The sequence below is a fragment of the Triturus cristatus genome, chromosome 4_1 (genome assembly GCF_964204655.1).
Source record: "Triturus cristatus chromosome 4_1, aTriCri1.1, whole genome shotgun sequence".
Taxonomy (NCBI): domain Eukaryota; kingdom Metazoa; phylum Chordata; class Amphibia; order Caudata; family Salamandridae; genus Triturus; species Triturus cristatus.
This window is the reverse complement of record NC_140585.1, coordinates 107,713,013-107,728,425: the sequence shown is the minus strand read 5'-3', so window position 1 is coordinate 107,728,425 and position 15,413 is coordinate 107,713,013. Positions and strand designations below refer to the sequence as shown.

The following is a 15,413-nucleotide window of genomic DNA, read 5'->3' as shown; positions in this document are numbered from 1 at the left end:
CTGCTTATCCCCAAGCCAAGACAGAACATGAACTTTGGTCTGAAATCCTCCTTTGGGGTGATAAGACGTACCTTACAGTGTGCTCTAAGAACTGGTGACTTTGAGAGGGAGCTGCAGGTAATGTTCATGATTTTCATCGATCTGCTCCTGATCCCCACCCCCACAACCTTTCTTGAGCGAGAGATAATTACAGCGCTGAAAGATACTTCAGCCACTCCTTCGATAGCTCAGTTGGTAGAGCGGAGGACTGTAGCATAAAGTCAGACATCCTTAGGTCGCTGGTTCAAATCCGGCTCGAAGGATTTTTTGCTTCAATTTCCATATATTTCACTTTTATTCAAACAATACCTTCCATTGATTATGATCGAGACTTTGCAGTCCCTGGGTTTCAGGGATTCCTTGCATCCATCAAACAGCTCGAGGGCAAAAGTGGGGATGTAGCTCAGTGGTAGAGCGCATGCTTCGCATGTATGAGGTCCCGGGTTCAATCCCCGGCATCTCCAGGAGCCTCTGTTCCTTATCTTGGCTTTTTTCCAGAAGGCTAGCCTGCCATCATGCAGAAAGAAGAAGTTTGTCATGCAGTTGGGGTGAGAGCCCCACTTAAATAGTCAGACATTTGCTTTGGAAAAATCTTTGAACTAGGCATAGTTTGCGCATTTCAAGAAAATCGGAGAATTTTGCATTCCAAAAGAAGGAAATAAATGCCCTCTCTGAGGATCGAACTCAGGACCTTCAGATTATGAGACTGACGCGCTGCCTACTGCGCTAAGAAGACTGTATATAGGCATCTGTACATAAGACCATGAAGATCATCCAGGTACAAGGCTGAAGGATTTTCCTGACTGACATTGTATACTGCAGAGTCGAATGGGGTGATGTGGCCGTCGGTTCAATGCAGGGTTTCCAATCATACAGTCAAACCTTGCAGAAGTGGGGATGTAGCTCAGTGGTAGAGCGCATGCTTTGCATGTATGAGGCCCCGGGTTCAATCCCCGGCATCTCCAGACTTTTGCCATGCTTACCTTGGATTTTGGGCCGAAAGCTAGGCTGGCATCATGATGAAGGAAGAGATATGTCCTCCAACCGGGATGAGGACCCCGCTTAATCTGTCAGACGTTTGCCTTGAAAAATCCCATGAAATGGGGCTATCTCATTTTTGATGATTATAGATCAAAAGAATCCTACTTGTTGAAGACATCAAAGTGATGATTCATCTTGACAACCATAATGCTTTGATGATAGAAATCTGTCGCATCTCTCTTGATCATTGGTAAGGGTTCTTCTTCTAAACCAGAGACTCTTTACAGTAGCTTTTAGAAAAACGGAATATTTTGTTTATCTCAATCACCTTCAATCTACAGATTTTTCCGTTCTCTTTCCTTTTGAAAATGCATCCAAAATGCACGTTCTTGATGCTGGGTGCGTAGTAATGACTCCCATAACTTTCTGTCATTTCTTTCATGGTTCCGCGCAGCCATCCATTTGCCACCAATGCTGCCCAAGGTCTTTGTATCAAAGTTCCTTTCCTTTCTGTAAAATTGAAATTTGGAGCACCCCTGCTTATCCCCAAGCCAAGACAGAACATGAACTTTGGTCTGAAATCCTCCTTTGGGGTGATAAGACGTACCTTACAGTGTGCTCTAAGAACTGGTGACTTTGAGAGGGAGCTGCAGGTAATGTTCATGATTTTCATCGATCTGCTCCTGATCCCCACCCCCACAACCTTTCTTGAGCGAGAGATAATTACAGCGCTGAAAGATACTTCAGCCACTCCTTCGATAGCTCAGTTGGTAGAGCGGAGGACTGTAGCATAAAGTCAGACATCCTTAGGTCGCTGGTTCAAATCCGGCTCGAAGGATTTTTTGCTTCGATTTCCATATATTTCACTTTTATTCAAACAATACCTTCCATTGATTATGATCGAGACTTTGCAGTCCCTGGGTTTCAGGGATTCCTTGCATCCATCAAACAGCTCGAGGGCAAAAGTGGGGATGTAGCTCAGTGGTAGAGCGCATGCTTCGCATGTATGAGGTCCCGGGTTCAATCCCCGGCATCTCCAGGAGCCTCTGTTCCTTATCTTGGCTTTTTTCCAGAAGGCTAGCCTGCCATCATGCAGAAAGAAGAAGTTTGTCATGCAGTTGGGGTGAGAGCCCCACTTAAATAGTCAGACATTTGCTTTGGAAAAATCTTTGAACTAGGCATAGTTTGCGCATTTCAAGAAAATCGGAGAATTTTGCATTCCAAAAGAAGGAAATAAATGCCCTCTCTGAGGATCGAACTCAGGACCTTCAGATTATGAGACTGACGCGCTGCCTACTGCGCTAAGAAGACTGTATATAGGCATCTGTACATAAGACCATGAAGATCATCCAGGTACAAGGCTGAAGGATTTTCCTGACTGACATTGTATACTGCAGAGTCGAATGGGGTGATGTGGCCGTCGGTTCAATGCAGGGTTTCCAATCATACAGTCAAACCTTGCAGAAGTGGGGATGTAGCTCAGTGGTAGAGCGCATGCTTTGCATGTATGAGGCCCCGGGTTCAATCCCCGGCATCTCCAGACTTTTGCCATGCTTACCTTGGATTTTGGGCCGAAAGCTAGGCTGGCATCATGATGAAGGAAGAGATATGTCCTCCAACCGGGATGAGGACCCCGCTTAATCTGTCAGACGTTTGCCTTGAAAAATCCCATGAAATGGGGCTATCTCATTTTTGATGATTATAGATCAAAAGAATCCTACTTGTTGAAGACATCAAAGTGATGATTCATCTTGACAACCATAATGCTTTGATGATAGAAATCTGTCGCATCTCTCTTGATCATTGGTAAGGGTTCTTCTTCTAAACCAGAGACTCTTTACAGTAGCTTTTAGAAAAACGGAATATTTTGTTTATCTCAATCACCTTCAATCTACAGATTTTTCCGTTCTCTTTCCTTTTGAAAATGCATCCAAAATGCACGTTCTTGATGCTGGGTGCGTAGTAATCACTCCCATAACTTTCTGTCATTTCTTTCATGGTTCCGCGCAGCCATCCATTTGCCACCAATGCTGCCCAAGGTCTTTGTATCAAAGTTCCTTTCCTTTCTGTAAAATTGAAATTTGGAGCACCCCTGCTTATCCCCAAGCCAAGACAGAACATGAACTTTGGTCTGAAATCCTCCTTTGGGGTGATAAGACGTACCTTACAGTGTGCTCTAAGAACTGGTGACTTTGAGAGGGAGCTGCAGGTAATGTTCATGATTTTCATCGATCTGCTCCTGATCCCCACCCCCACAACCTTTCTTGAGCGAGAGATAATTACAGCGCTGAAAGATACTTCAGCCACTCCTTCGATAGCTCAGTTGGTAGAGCGGAGGACTGTAGCATAAAGTCAGACATCCTTAGGTCGCTGGTTCAAATCCGGCTCGAAGGATTTTTTGCTTCAATTTCCATATATTTCACTTTTATTCAAACAATACCTTCCATTGATTATGATCGAGACTTTGCAGTCCCTGGGTTTCAGGGATTCCTTGCATCCATCAAACAGCTCGAGGGCAAAAGTGGGGATGTAGCTCAGTGGTAGAGCGCATGCTTCGCATGTATGAGGTCCCGGGTTCAATCCCCGGCATCTCCAGGAGCCTCTGTTCCTTATCTTGGCTTTTTTCCAGAAGGCTAGCCTGCCATCATGCAGAAAGAAGAAGTTTGTCATGCAGTTGGGGTGAGAGCCCCACTTAAATAGTCAGACATTTGCTTTGGAAAAATCTTTGAACTAGGCATAGTTTGCGCATTTCAAGAAAATCGGAGAATTTTGCATTCCAAAAGAAGGAAATAAATGCCCTCTCTGAGGATCGAACTCAGGACCTTCAGATTATGAGACTGACGCGCTGCCTACTGCGCTAAGAAGACTGTATATAGGCATCTGTACATAAGACCATGAAGATCATCCAGGTACAAGGCTGAAGGATTTTCCTGACTGACATTGTATACTGCAGAGTCGAATGGGGTGATGTGGCCGTCGGTTCAATGCAGGGTTTCCAATCATACAGTCAAACCTTGCAGAAGTGGGGATGTAGCTCAGTGGTAGAGCGCATGCTTTGCATGTATGAGGCCCCGGGTTCAATCCCCGGCATCTCCAGACTTTTGCCATGCTTACCTTGGATTTTGGGCCGAAAGCTAGGCTGGCATCATGATGAAGGAAGAGATATGTCCTCCAACCGGGATGAGGACCCCGCTTAATCTGTCAGACGTTTGCCTTGAAAAATCCCATGAAATGGGGCTATCTCATTTTTGATGATTATAGATCAAAAGAATCCTACTTGTTGAAGACATCAAAGTGATGATTCATCTTGACAACCATAATGCTTTGATGATAGAAATCTGTCGCATCTCTCTTGATCATTGGTAAGGGTTCTTCTTCTAAACCAGAGACTCTTTACAGTAGCTTTTAGAAAAACGGAATATTTTGTTTATCTCAATCACCTTCAATCTACAGATTTTTCCGTTCTCTTTCCTTTTGAAAATGCATCCAAAATGCACGTTCTTGATGCTGGGTGCGTAGTAATGACTCCCATAACTTTCTGTCATTTCTTTCATGGTTCCGCGCAGCCATCCATTTGCCACCAATGCTGCCCAAGGTCTTTGTATCAAAGTTCCTTTCCTTTCTGTAAAATTGAAATTTGGAGCACCCCTGCTTATCCCCAAGCCAAGACAGAACATGAACTTTGGTCTGAAATCCTCCTTTGGGGTGATAAGACGTACCTTACAGTGTGCTCTAAGAACTGGTGACTTTGAGAGGGAGCTGCAGGTAATGTTCATGATTTTCATCGATCTGCTCCTGATCCCCACCCCCACAACCTTTCTTGAGCGAGAGATAATTACAGCGCTGAAAGATACTTCAGCCACTCCTTCGATAGCTCAGTTGGTAGAGCGGAGGACTGTAGCATAAAGTCAGACATCCTTAGGTCGCTGGTTCAAATCCGGCTCGAAGGATTTTTTGCTTCGATTTCCATATATTTCACTTTTATTCAAACAATACCTTCCATTGATTATGATCGAGACTTTGCAGTCCCTGGGTTTCAGGGATTCCTTGCATCCATCAAACAGCTCGAGGGCAAAAGTGGGGATGTAGCTCAGTGGTAGAGCGCATGCTTCGCATGTATGAGGTCCCGGGTTCAATCCCCGGCATCTCCAGGAGCCTCTGTTCCTTATCTTGGCTTTTTTCCAGAAGGCTAGCCTGCCATCATGCAGAAAGAAGAAGTTTGTCATGCAGTTGGGGTGAGAGCCCCACTTAAATAGTCAGACATTTGCTTTGGAAAAATCTTTGAACTAGGCATAGTTTGCGCATTTCAAGAAAATCGGAGAATTTTGCATTCCAAAAGAAGGAAATAAATGCCCTCTCTGAGGATCGAACTCAGGACCTTCAGATTATGAGACTGACGCGCTGCCTACTGCGCTAAGAAGACTGTATATAGGCATCTGTACATAAGACCATGAAGATCATCCAGGTACAAGGCTGAAGGATTTTCCTGACTGACATTGTATACTGCAGAGTCGAATGGGGTGATGTGGCCGTCGGTTCAATGCAGGGTTTCCAATCATACAGTCAAACCTTGCAGAAGTGGGGATGTAGCTCAGTGGTAGAGCGCATGCTTTGCATGTATGAGGCCCCGGGTTCAATCCCCGGCATCTCCAGACTTTTGCCATGCTTACCTTGGATTTTGGGCCGAAAGCTAGGCTGGCATCATGATGAAGGAAGAGATATGTCCTCCAACCGGGATGAGGACCCCGCTTAATCTGTCAGACGTTTGCCTTGAAAAATCCCATGAAATGGGGCTATCTCATTTTTGATGATTATAGATCAAAAGAATCCTACTTGTTGAAGACATCAAAGTGATGATTCATCTTGACAACCATAATGCTTTGATGATAGAAATCTGTCGCATCTCTCTTGATCATTGGTAAGGGTTCTTCTTCTAAACCAGAGACTCTTTACAGTAGCTTTTAGAAAAACGGAATATTTTGTTTATCTCAATCACCTTCAATCTACAGATTTTTCCGTTCTCTTTCCTTTTGAAAATGCATCCAAAATGCACGTTCTTGATGCTGGGTGCGTAGTAATCACTCCCATAACTTTCTGTCATTTCTTTCATGGTTCCGCGCAGCCATCCATTTGCCACCAATGCTGCCCAAGGTCTTTGTATCAAAGTTCCTTTCCTTTCTGTAAAATTGAAATTTGGAGCACCCCTGCTTATCCCCAAGCCAAGACAGAACATGAACTTTGGTCTGAAATCCTCCTTTGGGGTGATAAGACGTACCTTACAGTGTGCTCTAAGAACTGGTGACTTTGAGAGGGAGCTGCAGGTAATGTTCATGATTTTCATCGATCTGCTCCTGATCCCCACCCCCACAACCTTTCTTGAGCGAGAGATAATTACAGCGCTGAAAGATACTTCAGCCACTCCTTCGATAGCTCAGTTGGTAGAGCGGAGGACTGTAGCATAAAGTCAGACATCCTTAGGTCGCTGGTTCAAATCCGGCTCGAAGGATTTTTTGCTTCAATTTCCATATATTTCACTTTTATTCAAACAATACCTTCCATTGATTATGATCGAGACTTTGCAGTCCCTGGGTTTCAGGGATTCCTTGCATCCATCAAACAGCTCGAGGGCAAAAGTGGGGATGTAGCTCAGTGGTAGAGCGCATGCTTCGCATGTATGAGGTCCCGGGTTCAATCCCCGGCATCTCCAGGAGCCTCTGTTCCTTATCTTGGCTTTTTTCCAGAAGGCTAGCCTGCCATCATGCAGAAAGAAGAAGTTTGTCATGCAGTTGGGGTGAGAGCCCCACTTAAATAGTCAGACATTTGCTTTGGAAAAATCTTTGAACTAGGCATAGTTTGCGCATTTCAAGAAAATCGGAGAATTTTGCATTCCAAAAGAAGGAAATAAATGCCCTCTCTGAGGATCGAACTCAGGACCTTCAGATTATGAGACTGACGCGCTGCCTACTGCGCTAAGAAGACTGTATATAGGCATCTGTACATAAGACCATGAAGATCATCCAGGTACAAGGCTGAAGGATTTTCCTGACTGACATTGTATACTGCAGAGTCGAATGGGGTGATGTGGCCGTCGGTTCAATGCAGGGTTTCCAATCATACAGTCAAACCTTGCAGAAGTGGGGATGTAGCTCAGTGGTAGAGCGCATGCTTTGCATGTATGAGGCCCCGGGTTCAATCCCCGGCATCTCCAGACTTTTGCCATGCTTACCTTGGATTTTGGGCCGAAAGCTAGGCTGGCATCATGATGAAGGAAGAGATATGTCCTCCAACCGGGATGAGGACCCCGCTTAATCTGTCAGACGTTTGCCTTGAAAAATCCCATGAAATGGGGCTATCTCATTTTTGATGATTATAGATCAAAAGAATCCTACTTGTTGAAGACATCAAAGTGATGATTCATCTTGACAACCATAATGCTTTGATGATAGAAATCTGTCGCATCTCTCTTGATCATTGGTAAGGGTTCTTCTTCTAAACCAGAGACTCTTTACAGTAGCTTTTAGAAAAACGGAATATTTTGTTTATCTCAATCACCTTCAATCTACAGATTTTTCCGTTCTCTTTCCTTTTGAAAATGCATCCAAAATGCACGTTCTTGATGCTGGGTGCGTAGTAATGACTCCCATAACTTTCTGTCATTTCTTTCATGGTTCCGCGCAGCCATCCATTTGCCACCAATGCTGCCCAAGGTCTTTGTATCAAAGTTCCTTTCCTTTCTGTAAAATTGAAATTTGGAGCACCCCTGCTTATCCCCAAGCCAAGACAGAACATGAACTTTGGTCTGAAATCCTCCTTTGGGGTGATAAGACGTACCTTACAGTGTGCTCTAAGAACTGGTGACTTTGAGAGGGAGCTGCAGGTAATGTTCATGATTTTCATCGATCTGCTCCTGATCCCCACCCCCACAACCTTTCTTGAGCGAGAGATAATTACAGCGCTGAAAGATACTTCAGCCACTCCTTCGATAGCTCAGTTGGTAGAGCGGAGGACTGTAGCATAAAGTCAGACATCCTTAGGTCGCTGGTTCAAATCCGGCTCGAAGGATTTTGTGCTTCGATTTCCATATATTTCACTTTTATTCAAACAATACCTTCCATTGATTATGATCGAGACTTTGCAGTCCCTGGGTTTCAGGGATTCCTTGCATCCATCAAACAGCTCGAGTGCAAAAGTGGGGATGTAGCTCAGTGGTAGAGCGCATGCTTCGCATGTATGAGGTCCCGGGTTCAATCCCCGGCATCTCCAGGAGCCTCTGTTCCTTATCTTGGCTTTTTTCCAGAAGGCTAGCCTGCCATCATGCAGAAAGAAGAAGTTTGTCATGCAGTTGGGGTGAGAGCCCCACTTAAATAGTCAGACATTTGCTTTGGAAAAATCTTTGAACTAGGCATAGTTTGCGCATTTCAAGAAAATCGGAGAATTTTGCATTCCAAAAGAAGGAAATAAATGCCCTCTCTGAGGATCGAACTCAGGACCTTCAGATTATGAGACTGACGCGCTGCCTACTGCGCTAAGAAGGCTGTATATAGGCATCTGTACATAAGACCATGAAGATCATCCAGGTACAAGGCTGAAGGATTTTCCTGACTGACATTGTATACAGCAGAGTCGAATGGGGTGATGTGGCCGTCGGTTCAATGCAGGGTTTCCAATCATACAGTCAAACCTTGCAGAAGTGGGGATGTAGCTCAGTGGTAGAGCGCATGCTTTGCATGTATGAGGCCCCGGGTTCAATCCCCGGCATCTCCAGACTTTTGCCATGCTTACCTTGGATTTTGGGCCGAAAGCTAGGCTGGCATCATGATGAAGGAAGAGATATGTCCTCCAACCGGGATGAGGACCCCGCTTAATCTGTCAGACGTTTGCCTTGAAAAATCCCATGAAATGGGGCTATCTCATTTTTGATGATTATAGATCAAAAGAATCCTACTTGTTGAAGACATCAAAGTGATGATTCATCTTGACAACCATAATGCTTTGATGATAGAAATCTGTCGCATCTCTCTTGATCATTGGTAAGGGTTCTTCTTCTAAACCAGAGACTCTTTACAGTAGCTTTTAGAAAAACGGAATATTTTGTTTATCTCAATCACCTTCAATCTACAGATTTTTCCGTTCTCTTTCCTTTTGAAAATGCATCCAAAATGCACGTTCTTGATGCTGGGTGCGTAGTAATGACTCCCATAACTTTCTGTCATTTCTTTCATGGTTCCGCGCAGCCATCCATTTGCCACCAATGCTGCCCAAGGTCTTTGTATCAAAGTTCCTTTCCTTTCTGTAAAATTGAAATTTGGAGCACCCCTGCTTATCCCCAAGCCAAGACAGAACATGAACTTTGGTCTGAAATCCTCCTTTGGGGTGATAAGACGTACCTTACAGTGTGCTCTAAGAACTGGTGACTTTGAGAGGGAGCTGCAGGTAATGTTCATGATTTTCATCGATCTGCTCCTGATCCCCACCCCCACAACCTTTCTTGAGCGAGAGATAATTACAGCGCTGAAAGATACTTCAGCCACTCCTTCGATAGCTCAGTTGGTAGAGCGGAGGACTGTAGCATAAAGTCAGACATCCTTAGGTCGCTGGTTCAAATCCGGCTCGAAGGATTTTTTGCTTCGATTTCCATATATTTCACTTTTATTCAAACAATACCTTCCATTGATTATGATCGAGACTTTGCAGTCCCTGGGTTTCAGGGATTCCTTGCATCCATCAAACAGCTCGAGGGCAAAAGTGGGGATGTAGCTCAGTGGTAGAGCGCATGCTTCGCATGTATGAGGTCCCGGGTTCAATCCCCGGCATCTCCAGGAGCCTCTGTTCCTTATCTTGGCTTTTTTCCAGAAGGCTAGCCTGCCATCATGCAGAAAGAAGAAGTTTGTCATGCAGTTGGGGTGAGAGCCCCACTTAAATAGTCAGACATTTGCTTTGGAAAAATCTTTGAACTAGGCATAGTTTGCGCATTTCAAGAAAATCGGAGAATTTTGCATTCCAAAAGAAGGAAATAAATGCCCTCTCTGAGGATCGAACTCAGGACCTTCAGATTTTGAGACTGACGCGCTGCCTACTGCGCTAAGAAGGCTGTATATAGGCATCTGTACATAAGACCATGAAGATCATCCAGGTACAAGGCTGAAGGATTTTCCTGACTGACATTGTATACAGCAGAGTCGAATGGGGTGATGTGGCCGTCGGTTCAATGCAGGGTTTCCAATCATACAGTCAAACCTTGCAGAAGTGGGGATGTAGCTCAGTGGTAGAGCGCATGCTTTGCATGTATGAGGCCCCGGGTTCAATCCCCGGCATCTCCAGACTTTTGCCATGCTTACCTTGGATTTTGGGCCGAAAGCTAGGCTGGCATCATGATGAAGGAAGAGATATGTCCTCCAACCGGGATGAGGACCCCGCTTAATCTGTCAGACGTTTGCCTTGAAAAATCCCATGAAATGGGGCTATCTCATTTTTGATGATTATAGATCAAAAGAATCCTACTTGTTGAAGACATCAAAGTGATGATTCATCTTGACAACCATAATGCTTTGATGATAGAAATCTGTCGCATCTCTCTTGATCATTGGTAAGGGTTCTTCTTCTAAACCAGAGACTCTTTACAGTAGCTTTTAGAAAAACGGAATATTTTGTTTATCTCAATCACCTTCAATCTACAGATTTTTCCGTTCTCTTTCCTTTTGAAAATGCATCCAAAATGCACGTTCTTGATGCTGGGTGCGTAGTAATGACTCCCATAACTTTCTGTCATTTCTTTCATGGTTCCGCGCAGCCATCCATTTGCCACCAATGCTGCCCAAGGTCTTTGTATCAAAGTTCCTTTCCTTTCTGTAAAATTGAAATTTGGAGCACCCCTGCTTATCCCCAAGCCAAGACAGAACATGAACTTTGGTCTGAAATCCTCCTTTGGGGTGATAAGACGTACCTTACAGTGTGCTCTAAGAACTGGTGACTTTGAGAGGGAGCTGCAGGTAATGTTCATGATTTTCATCGATCTGCTCCTGATCCCCACCCCCACAACCTTTCTTGAGCGAGAGATAATTACAGCGCTGAAAGATACTTCAGCCACTCCTTCGATAGCTCAGTTGGTAGAGCGGAGGACTGTAGCATAAAGTCAGACATCCTTAGGTCGCTGGTTCAAATCCGGCTCGAAGGATTTTGTGCTTCGATTTCCATATATTTCACTTTTATTCAAACAATACCTTCCATTGATTATGATCGAGACTTTGCAGTCCCTGGGTTTCAGGGATTCCTTGCATCCATCAAACAGCTCGAGTGCAAAAGTGGGGATGTAGCTCAGTGGTAGAGCGCATGCTTCGCATGTATGAGGTCCCGGGTTCAATCCCCGGCATCTCCAGGAGCCTCTGTTCCTTATCTTGGCTTTTTTCCAGAAGGCTAGCCTGCCATCATGCAGAAAGAAGAAGTTTGTCATGCAGTTGGGGTGAGAGCCCCACTTAAATAGTCAGACATTTGCTTTGGAAAAATCTTTGAACTAGGCATAGTTTGCGCATTTCAAGAAAATCGGAGAATTTTGCATTCCAAAAGAAGGAAATAAATGCCCTCTCTGAGGATCGAACTCAGGACCTTCAGATTATGAGACTGACGCGCTGCCTACTGCGCTAAGAAGGCTGTATATAGGCATCTGTACATAAGACCATGAAGATCATCCAGGTACAAGGCTGAAGGATTTTCCTGACTGACATTGTATACAGCAGAGTCGAATGGGGTGATGTGGCCGTCGGTTCAATGCAGGGTTTCCAATCATACAGTCAAACCTTGCAGAAGTGGGGATGTAGCTCAGTGGTAGAGCGCATGCTTTGCATGTATGAGGCCCCGGGTTCAATCCCCGGCATCTCCAGACTTTTGCCATGCTTACCTTGGATTTTGGGCCGAAAGCTAGGCTGGCATCATGATGAAGGAAGAGATATGTCCTCCAACCGGGATGAGGACCCCGCTTAATCTGTCAGACGTTTGCCTTGAAAAATCCCATGAAATGGGGCTATCTCATTTTTGATGATTATAGATCAAAAGAATCCTACTTGTTGAAGACATCAAAGTGATGATTCATCTTGACAACCATAATGCTTTGATGATAGAAATCTGTCGCATCTCTCTTGATCATTGGTAAGGGTTCTTCTTCTAAACCAGAGACTCTTTACAGTAGCTTTTAGAAAAACGGAATATTTTGTTTATCTCAATCACCTTCAATCTACAGATTTTTCCGTTCTCTTTCCTTTTGAAAATGCATCCAAAATGCACGTTCTTGATGCTGGGTGCGTAGTAATGACTCCCATAACTTTCTGTCATTTCTTTCATGGTTCCGCGCAGCCATCCATTTGCCACCAATGCTGCCCAAGGTCTTTGTATCAAAGTTCCTTTCCTTTCTGTAAAATTGAAATTTGGAGCACCCCTGCTTATCCCCAAGCCAAGACAGAACATGAACTTTGGTCTGAAATCCTCCTTTGGGGTGATAAGACGTACCTTACAGTGTGCTCTAAGAACTGGTGACTTTGAGAGGGAGCTGCAGGTAATGTTCATGATTTTCATCGATCTGCTCCTGATCCCCACCCCCACAACCTTTCTTGAGCGAGAGATAATTACAGCGCTGAAAGATACTTCAGCCACTCCTTCGATAGCTCAGTTGGTAGAGCGGAGGACTGTAGCATAAAGTCAGACATCCTTAGGTCGCTGGTTCAAATCCGGCTCGAAGGATTTTTTGCTTCGATTTCCATATATTTCACTTTTATTCAAACAATACCTTCCATTGATTATGATCGAGACTTTGCAGTCCCTGGGTTTCAGGGATTCCTTGCATCCATCAAACAGCTCGAGGGCAAAAGTGGGGATGTAGCTCAGTGGTAGAGCGCATGCTTCGCATGTATGAGGTCCCGGGTTCAATCCCCGGCATCTCCAGGAGCCTCTGTTCCTTATCTTGGCTTTTTTCCAGAAGGCTAGCCTGCCATCATGCAGAAAGAAGAAGTTTGTCATGCAGTTGGGGTGAGAGCCCCACTTAAATAGTCAGACATTTGCTTTGGAAAAATCTTTGAACTAGGCATAGTTTGCGCATTTCAAGAAAATCGGAGAATTTTGCATTCCAAAAGAAGGAAATAAATGCCCTCTCTGAGGATCGAACTCAGGACCTTCAGATTATGAGACTGACGCGCTGCCTACTGCGCTAAGAAGACTGTATATAGGCATCTGTACATAAGACCATGAAGATCATCCAGGTACAAGGCTGAAGGATTTTCCTGACTGACATTGTATACTGCAGAGTCGAATGGGGTGATGTGGCCGTCGGTTCAATGCAGGGTTTCCAATCATACAGTCAAACCTTGCAGAAGTGGGGATGTAGCTCAGTGGTAGAGCGCATGCTTTGCATGTATGAGGCCCCGGGTTCAATCCCCGGCATCTCCAGACTTTTGCCATGCTTACCTTGGATTTTGGGCCGAAAGCTAGGCTGGCATCATGATGAAGGAAGAGATATGTCCTCCAACCGGGATGAGGACCCCGCTTAATCTGTCAGACGTTTGCCTTGAAAAATCCCATGAAATGGGGCTATCTCATTTTTGATGATTATAGATCAAAAGAATCCTACTTGTTGAAGACATCAAAGTGATGATTCATCTTGACAACCATAATGCTTTGATGATAGAAATCTGTCGCATCTCTCTTGATCATTGGTAAGGGTTCTTCTTCTAAACCAGAGACTCTTTACAGTAGCTTTTAGAAAAACGGAATATTTTGTTTATCTCAATCACCTTCAATCTACAGATTTTTCCGTTCTCTTTCCTTTTGAAAATGCATCCAAAATGCACGTTCTTGATGCTGGGTGCGTAGTAATCACTCCCATAACTTTCTGTCATTTCTTTCATGGTTCCGCGCAGCCATCCATTTGCCACCAATGCTGCCCAAGGTCTTTGTATCAAAGTTCCTTTCCTTTCTGTAAAATTGAAATTTGGAGCACCCCTGCTTATCCCCAAGCCAAGACAGAACATGAACTTTGGTCTGAAATCCTCCTTTGGGGTGATAAGACGTACCTTACAGTGTGCTCTAAGAACTGGTGACTTTGAGAGGGAGCTGCAGGTAATGTTCATGATTTTCATCGATCTGCTCCTGATCCCCACCCCCACAACCTTTCTTGAGCGAGAGATAATTACAGCGCTGAAAGATACTTCAGCCACTCCTTCGATAGCTCAGTTGGTAGAGCGGAGGACTGTAGCATAAAGTCAGACATCCTTAGGTCGCTGGTTCAAATCCGGCTCGAAGGATTTTGTGCTTCGATTTCCATATATTTCACTTTTATTCAAACAATACCTTCCATTGATTATGATCGAGACTTTGCAGTCCCTGGGTTTCAGGGATTCCTTGCATCCATCAAACAGCTCGAGTGCAAAAGTGGGGATGTAGCTCAGTGGTAGAGCGCATGCTTCGCATGTATGAGGTCCCGGGTTCAATCCCCGGCATCTCCAGGAGCCTCTGTTCCTTATCTTGGCTTTTTTCCAGAAGGCTAGCCTGCCATCATGCAGAAAGAAGAAGTTTGTCATGCAGTTGGGGTGAGAGCCCCACTTAAATAGTCAGACATTTGCTTTGGAAAAATCTTTGAACTAGGCATAGTTTGCGCATTTCAAGAAAATCGGAGAATTTTGCATTCCAAAAGAAGGAAATAAATGCCCTCTCTGAGGATCGAACTCAGGACCTTCAGATTATGAGACTGACGCGCTGCCTACTGCGCTAAGAAGGCTGTATATAGGCATCTGTACATAAGACCATGAAGATCATCCAGGTACAAGGCTGAAGGATTTTCCTGACTGACATTGTATACTGCAGAGTCGAAAGGGGTGATGTGGCCGTCGGTTCAATGCAGGGTTTCCAATCATACAGTCAAACCTTGCAGAAGTGGGGATGTAGCTCAGTGGTAGAGCGCATGCTTTGCATGTATGAGGCCCCGGGTTCAATCCCCGGCATCTCCAGACTTTTGCCATGCTTACCTTGGATTTTGGGCCGAAAGCTAGGCTGGCATCATGATGAAGGAAGAGATATGTCCTCCAACCGGGATGAGGACCCCGCTTAATCTGTCAGACGTTTGCCTTGAAAAATCCCATGAAATGGGGCTATCTCATTTTTGATGATTATAGATCAAAAGAATCCTACTTGTTGAAGACATCAAAGTGATGATTCATCTTGACAACCATAATGCTTTGATGATAGAAATCTGTCGCATCTCTCTTGATCATTGGTAAGGGTTCTTCTTCTAAACCAGAGACTCTTTACAGTAGCTTTTAGAAAAACGGAATATTTTGTTTATCTCAATCACCTTCAATCTACAGATTTTTCCGTTCTCTTTCCTTTTGAAAATGCATCCAAAATGCACGTTC

At 44.5% G+C, this 15,413-nt stretch overlaps 33 non-coding genes across 33 annotated transcripts; 30 read left to right on the top strand and 3 right to left on the bottom strand.

Annotated features, from left to right (window-relative positions):
• The first annotated feature begins 216 nt into the window (after positions 1 to 216).
• TRNAY-GUA (transfer RNA tyrosine (anticodon GUA)) lies at positions 217 to 302 on the top strand. The gene is given in 2 exon segments: positions 217 to 253; positions 267 to 302. It is a non-coding gene; the product is annotated as a tRNA-Tyr (tRNA).
• Positions 303 to 431: 129 nt separating this feature from the next.
• TRNAA-CGC (transfer RNA alanine (anticodon CGC)) lies at positions 432 to 503 on the top strand. The gene has a single exon. It is a non-coding gene; the product is annotated as a tRNA-Ala (tRNA).
• Positions 504 to 932: 429 nt separating this feature from the next.
• Positions 933 to 1,004, top strand: TRNAA-UGC (transfer RNA alanine (anticodon UGC)). Its single transcript has one exon. It is a non-coding gene; the product is annotated as a tRNA-Ala (tRNA).
• A 768-nt stretch (positions 1,005 to 1,772) lies between these two features.
• TRNAY-GUA (transfer RNA tyrosine (anticodon GUA)) lies at positions 1,773 to 1,858 on the top strand. Its single transcript is given in 2 exon segments — positions 1,773 to 1,809; positions 1,823 to 1,858. It is a non-coding gene; the product is annotated as a tRNA-Tyr (tRNA).
• A 129-nt stretch (positions 1,859 to 1,987) lies between these two features.
• Positions 1,988 to 2,059, top strand: TRNAA-CGC (transfer RNA alanine (anticodon CGC)). The gene has a single exon. It is a non-coding gene; the product is annotated as a tRNA-Ala (tRNA).
• Positions 2,060 to 2,488: 429 nt separating this feature from the next.
• Positions 2,489 to 2,560, top strand: TRNAA-UGC (transfer RNA alanine (anticodon UGC)). The gene has a single exon. It is a non-coding gene; the product is annotated as a tRNA-Ala (tRNA).
• A 768-nt stretch (positions 2,561 to 3,328) lies between these two features.
• On the top strand, positions 3,329 to 3,414 carry TRNAY-GUA (transfer RNA tyrosine (anticodon GUA)). Its single transcript is given in 2 exon segments — positions 3,329 to 3,365; positions 3,379 to 3,414. It is a non-coding gene; the product is annotated as a tRNA-Tyr (tRNA).
• Positions 3,415 to 3,543: 129 nt separating this feature from the next.
• On the top strand, positions 3,544 to 3,615 carry TRNAA-CGC (transfer RNA alanine (anticodon CGC)). Its single transcript has one exon. It is a non-coding gene; the product is annotated as a tRNA-Ala (tRNA).
• Positions 3,616 to 4,044: 429 nt separating this feature from the next.
• Positions 4,045 to 4,116, top strand: TRNAA-UGC (transfer RNA alanine (anticodon UGC)). Its single transcript has one exon. It is a non-coding gene; the product is annotated as a tRNA-Ala (tRNA).
• A 768-nt stretch (positions 4,117 to 4,884) lies between these two features.
• TRNAY-GUA (transfer RNA tyrosine (anticodon GUA)) lies at positions 4,885 to 4,970 on the top strand. The gene is given in 2 exon segments: positions 4,885 to 4,921; positions 4,935 to 4,970. It is a non-coding gene; the product is annotated as a tRNA-Tyr (tRNA).
• A 129-nt stretch (positions 4,971 to 5,099) lies between these two features.
• TRNAA-CGC (transfer RNA alanine (anticodon CGC)) lies at positions 5,100 to 5,171 on the top strand. Its single transcript has one exon. It is a non-coding gene; the product is annotated as a tRNA-Ala (tRNA).
• Positions 5,172 to 5,600: 429 nt separating this feature from the next.
• TRNAA-UGC (transfer RNA alanine (anticodon UGC)) lies at positions 5,601 to 5,672 on the top strand. The gene has a single exon. It is a non-coding gene; the product is annotated as a tRNA-Ala (tRNA).
• A 768-nt stretch (positions 5,673 to 6,440) lies between these two features.
• On the top strand, positions 6,441 to 6,526 carry TRNAY-GUA (transfer RNA tyrosine (anticodon GUA)). Its single transcript is given in 2 exon segments — positions 6,441 to 6,477; positions 6,491 to 6,526. It is a non-coding gene; the product is annotated as a tRNA-Tyr (tRNA).
• A 129-nt stretch (positions 6,527 to 6,655) lies between these two features.
• TRNAA-CGC (transfer RNA alanine (anticodon CGC)) lies at positions 6,656 to 6,727 on the top strand. The gene has a single exon. It is a non-coding gene; the product is annotated as a tRNA-Ala (tRNA).
• A 429-nt stretch (positions 6,728 to 7,156) lies between these two features.
• TRNAA-UGC (transfer RNA alanine (anticodon UGC)) lies at positions 7,157 to 7,228 on the top strand. Its single transcript has one exon. It is a non-coding gene; the product is annotated as a tRNA-Ala (tRNA).
• Positions 7,229 to 7,996: 768 nt separating this feature from the next.
• TRNAY-GUA (transfer RNA tyrosine (anticodon GUA)) lies at positions 7,997 to 8,082 on the top strand. The gene is given in 2 exon segments: positions 7,997 to 8,033; positions 8,047 to 8,082. It is a non-coding gene; the product is annotated as a tRNA-Tyr (tRNA).
• Positions 8,083 to 8,211: 129 nt separating this feature from the next.
• On the top strand, positions 8,212 to 8,283 carry TRNAA-CGC (transfer RNA alanine (anticodon CGC)). The gene has a single exon. It is a non-coding gene; the product is annotated as a tRNA-Ala (tRNA).
• A 199-nt stretch (positions 8,284 to 8,482) lies between these two features.
• On the bottom strand, positions 8,483 to 8,555 carry TRNAM-CAU (transfer RNA methionine (anticodon CAU)). Its single transcript has one exon. It is a non-coding gene; the product is annotated as a tRNA-Met (tRNA).
• Positions 8,556 to 8,712: 157 nt separating this feature from the next.
• Positions 8,713 to 8,784, top strand: TRNAA-UGC (transfer RNA alanine (anticodon UGC)). The gene has a single exon. It is a non-coding gene; the product is annotated as a tRNA-Ala (tRNA).
• A 768-nt stretch (positions 8,785 to 9,552) lies between these two features.
• TRNAY-GUA (transfer RNA tyrosine (anticodon GUA)) lies at positions 9,553 to 9,638 on the top strand. The gene is given in 2 exon segments: positions 9,553 to 9,589; positions 9,603 to 9,638. It is a non-coding gene; the product is annotated as a tRNA-Tyr (tRNA).
• Positions 9,639 to 9,767: 129 nt separating this feature from the next.
• On the top strand, positions 9,768 to 9,839 carry TRNAA-CGC (transfer RNA alanine (anticodon CGC)). The gene has a single exon. It is a non-coding gene; the product is annotated as a tRNA-Ala (tRNA).
• A 429-nt stretch (positions 9,840 to 10,268) lies between these two features.
• TRNAA-UGC (transfer RNA alanine (anticodon UGC)) lies at positions 10,269 to 10,340 on the top strand. The gene has a single exon. It is a non-coding gene; the product is annotated as a tRNA-Ala (tRNA).
• A 768-nt stretch (positions 10,341 to 11,108) lies between these two features.
• Positions 11,109 to 11,194, top strand: TRNAY-GUA (transfer RNA tyrosine (anticodon GUA)). The gene is given in 2 exon segments: positions 11,109 to 11,145; positions 11,159 to 11,194. It is a non-coding gene; the product is annotated as a tRNA-Tyr (tRNA).
• Positions 11,195 to 11,323: 129 nt separating this feature from the next.
• TRNAA-CGC (transfer RNA alanine (anticodon CGC)) lies at positions 11,324 to 11,395 on the top strand. The gene has a single exon. It is a non-coding gene; the product is annotated as a tRNA-Ala (tRNA).
• A 199-nt stretch (positions 11,396 to 11,594) lies between these two features.
• Positions 11,595 to 11,667, bottom strand: TRNAM-CAU (transfer RNA methionine (anticodon CAU)). Its single transcript has one exon. It is a non-coding gene; the product is annotated as a tRNA-Met (tRNA).
• Positions 11,668 to 11,824: 157 nt separating this feature from the next.
• On the top strand, positions 11,825 to 11,896 carry TRNAA-UGC (transfer RNA alanine (anticodon UGC)). Its single transcript has one exon. It is a non-coding gene; the product is annotated as a tRNA-Ala (tRNA).
• A 768-nt stretch (positions 11,897 to 12,664) lies between these two features.
• Positions 12,665 to 12,750, top strand: TRNAY-GUA (transfer RNA tyrosine (anticodon GUA)). Its single transcript is given in 2 exon segments — positions 12,665 to 12,701; positions 12,715 to 12,750. It is a non-coding gene; the product is annotated as a tRNA-Tyr (tRNA).
• Positions 12,751 to 12,879: 129 nt separating this feature from the next.
• Positions 12,880 to 12,951, top strand: TRNAA-CGC (transfer RNA alanine (anticodon CGC)). Its single transcript has one exon. It is a non-coding gene; the product is annotated as a tRNA-Ala (tRNA).
• Positions 12,952 to 13,380: 429 nt separating this feature from the next.
• Positions 13,381 to 13,452, top strand: TRNAA-UGC (transfer RNA alanine (anticodon UGC)). Its single transcript has one exon. It is a non-coding gene; the product is annotated as a tRNA-Ala (tRNA).
• A 768-nt stretch (positions 13,453 to 14,220) lies between these two features.
• On the top strand, positions 14,221 to 14,306 carry TRNAY-GUA (transfer RNA tyrosine (anticodon GUA)). The gene is given in 2 exon segments: positions 14,221 to 14,257; positions 14,271 to 14,306. It is a non-coding gene; the product is annotated as a tRNA-Tyr (tRNA).
• Positions 14,307 to 14,435: 129 nt separating this feature from the next.
• On the top strand, positions 14,436 to 14,507 carry TRNAA-CGC (transfer RNA alanine (anticodon CGC)). The gene has a single exon. It is a non-coding gene; the product is annotated as a tRNA-Ala (tRNA).
• Positions 14,508 to 14,706: 199 nt separating this feature from the next.
• On the bottom strand, positions 14,707 to 14,779 carry TRNAM-CAU (transfer RNA methionine (anticodon CAU)). Its single transcript has one exon. It is a non-coding gene; the product is annotated as a tRNA-Met (tRNA).
• A 157-nt stretch (positions 14,780 to 14,936) lies between these two features.
• TRNAA-UGC (transfer RNA alanine (anticodon UGC)) lies at positions 14,937 to 15,008 on the top strand. The gene has a single exon. It is a non-coding gene; the product is annotated as a tRNA-Ala (tRNA).
• The last annotated feature ends 405 nt before the right edge of the window (positions 15,009 to 15,413 follow it).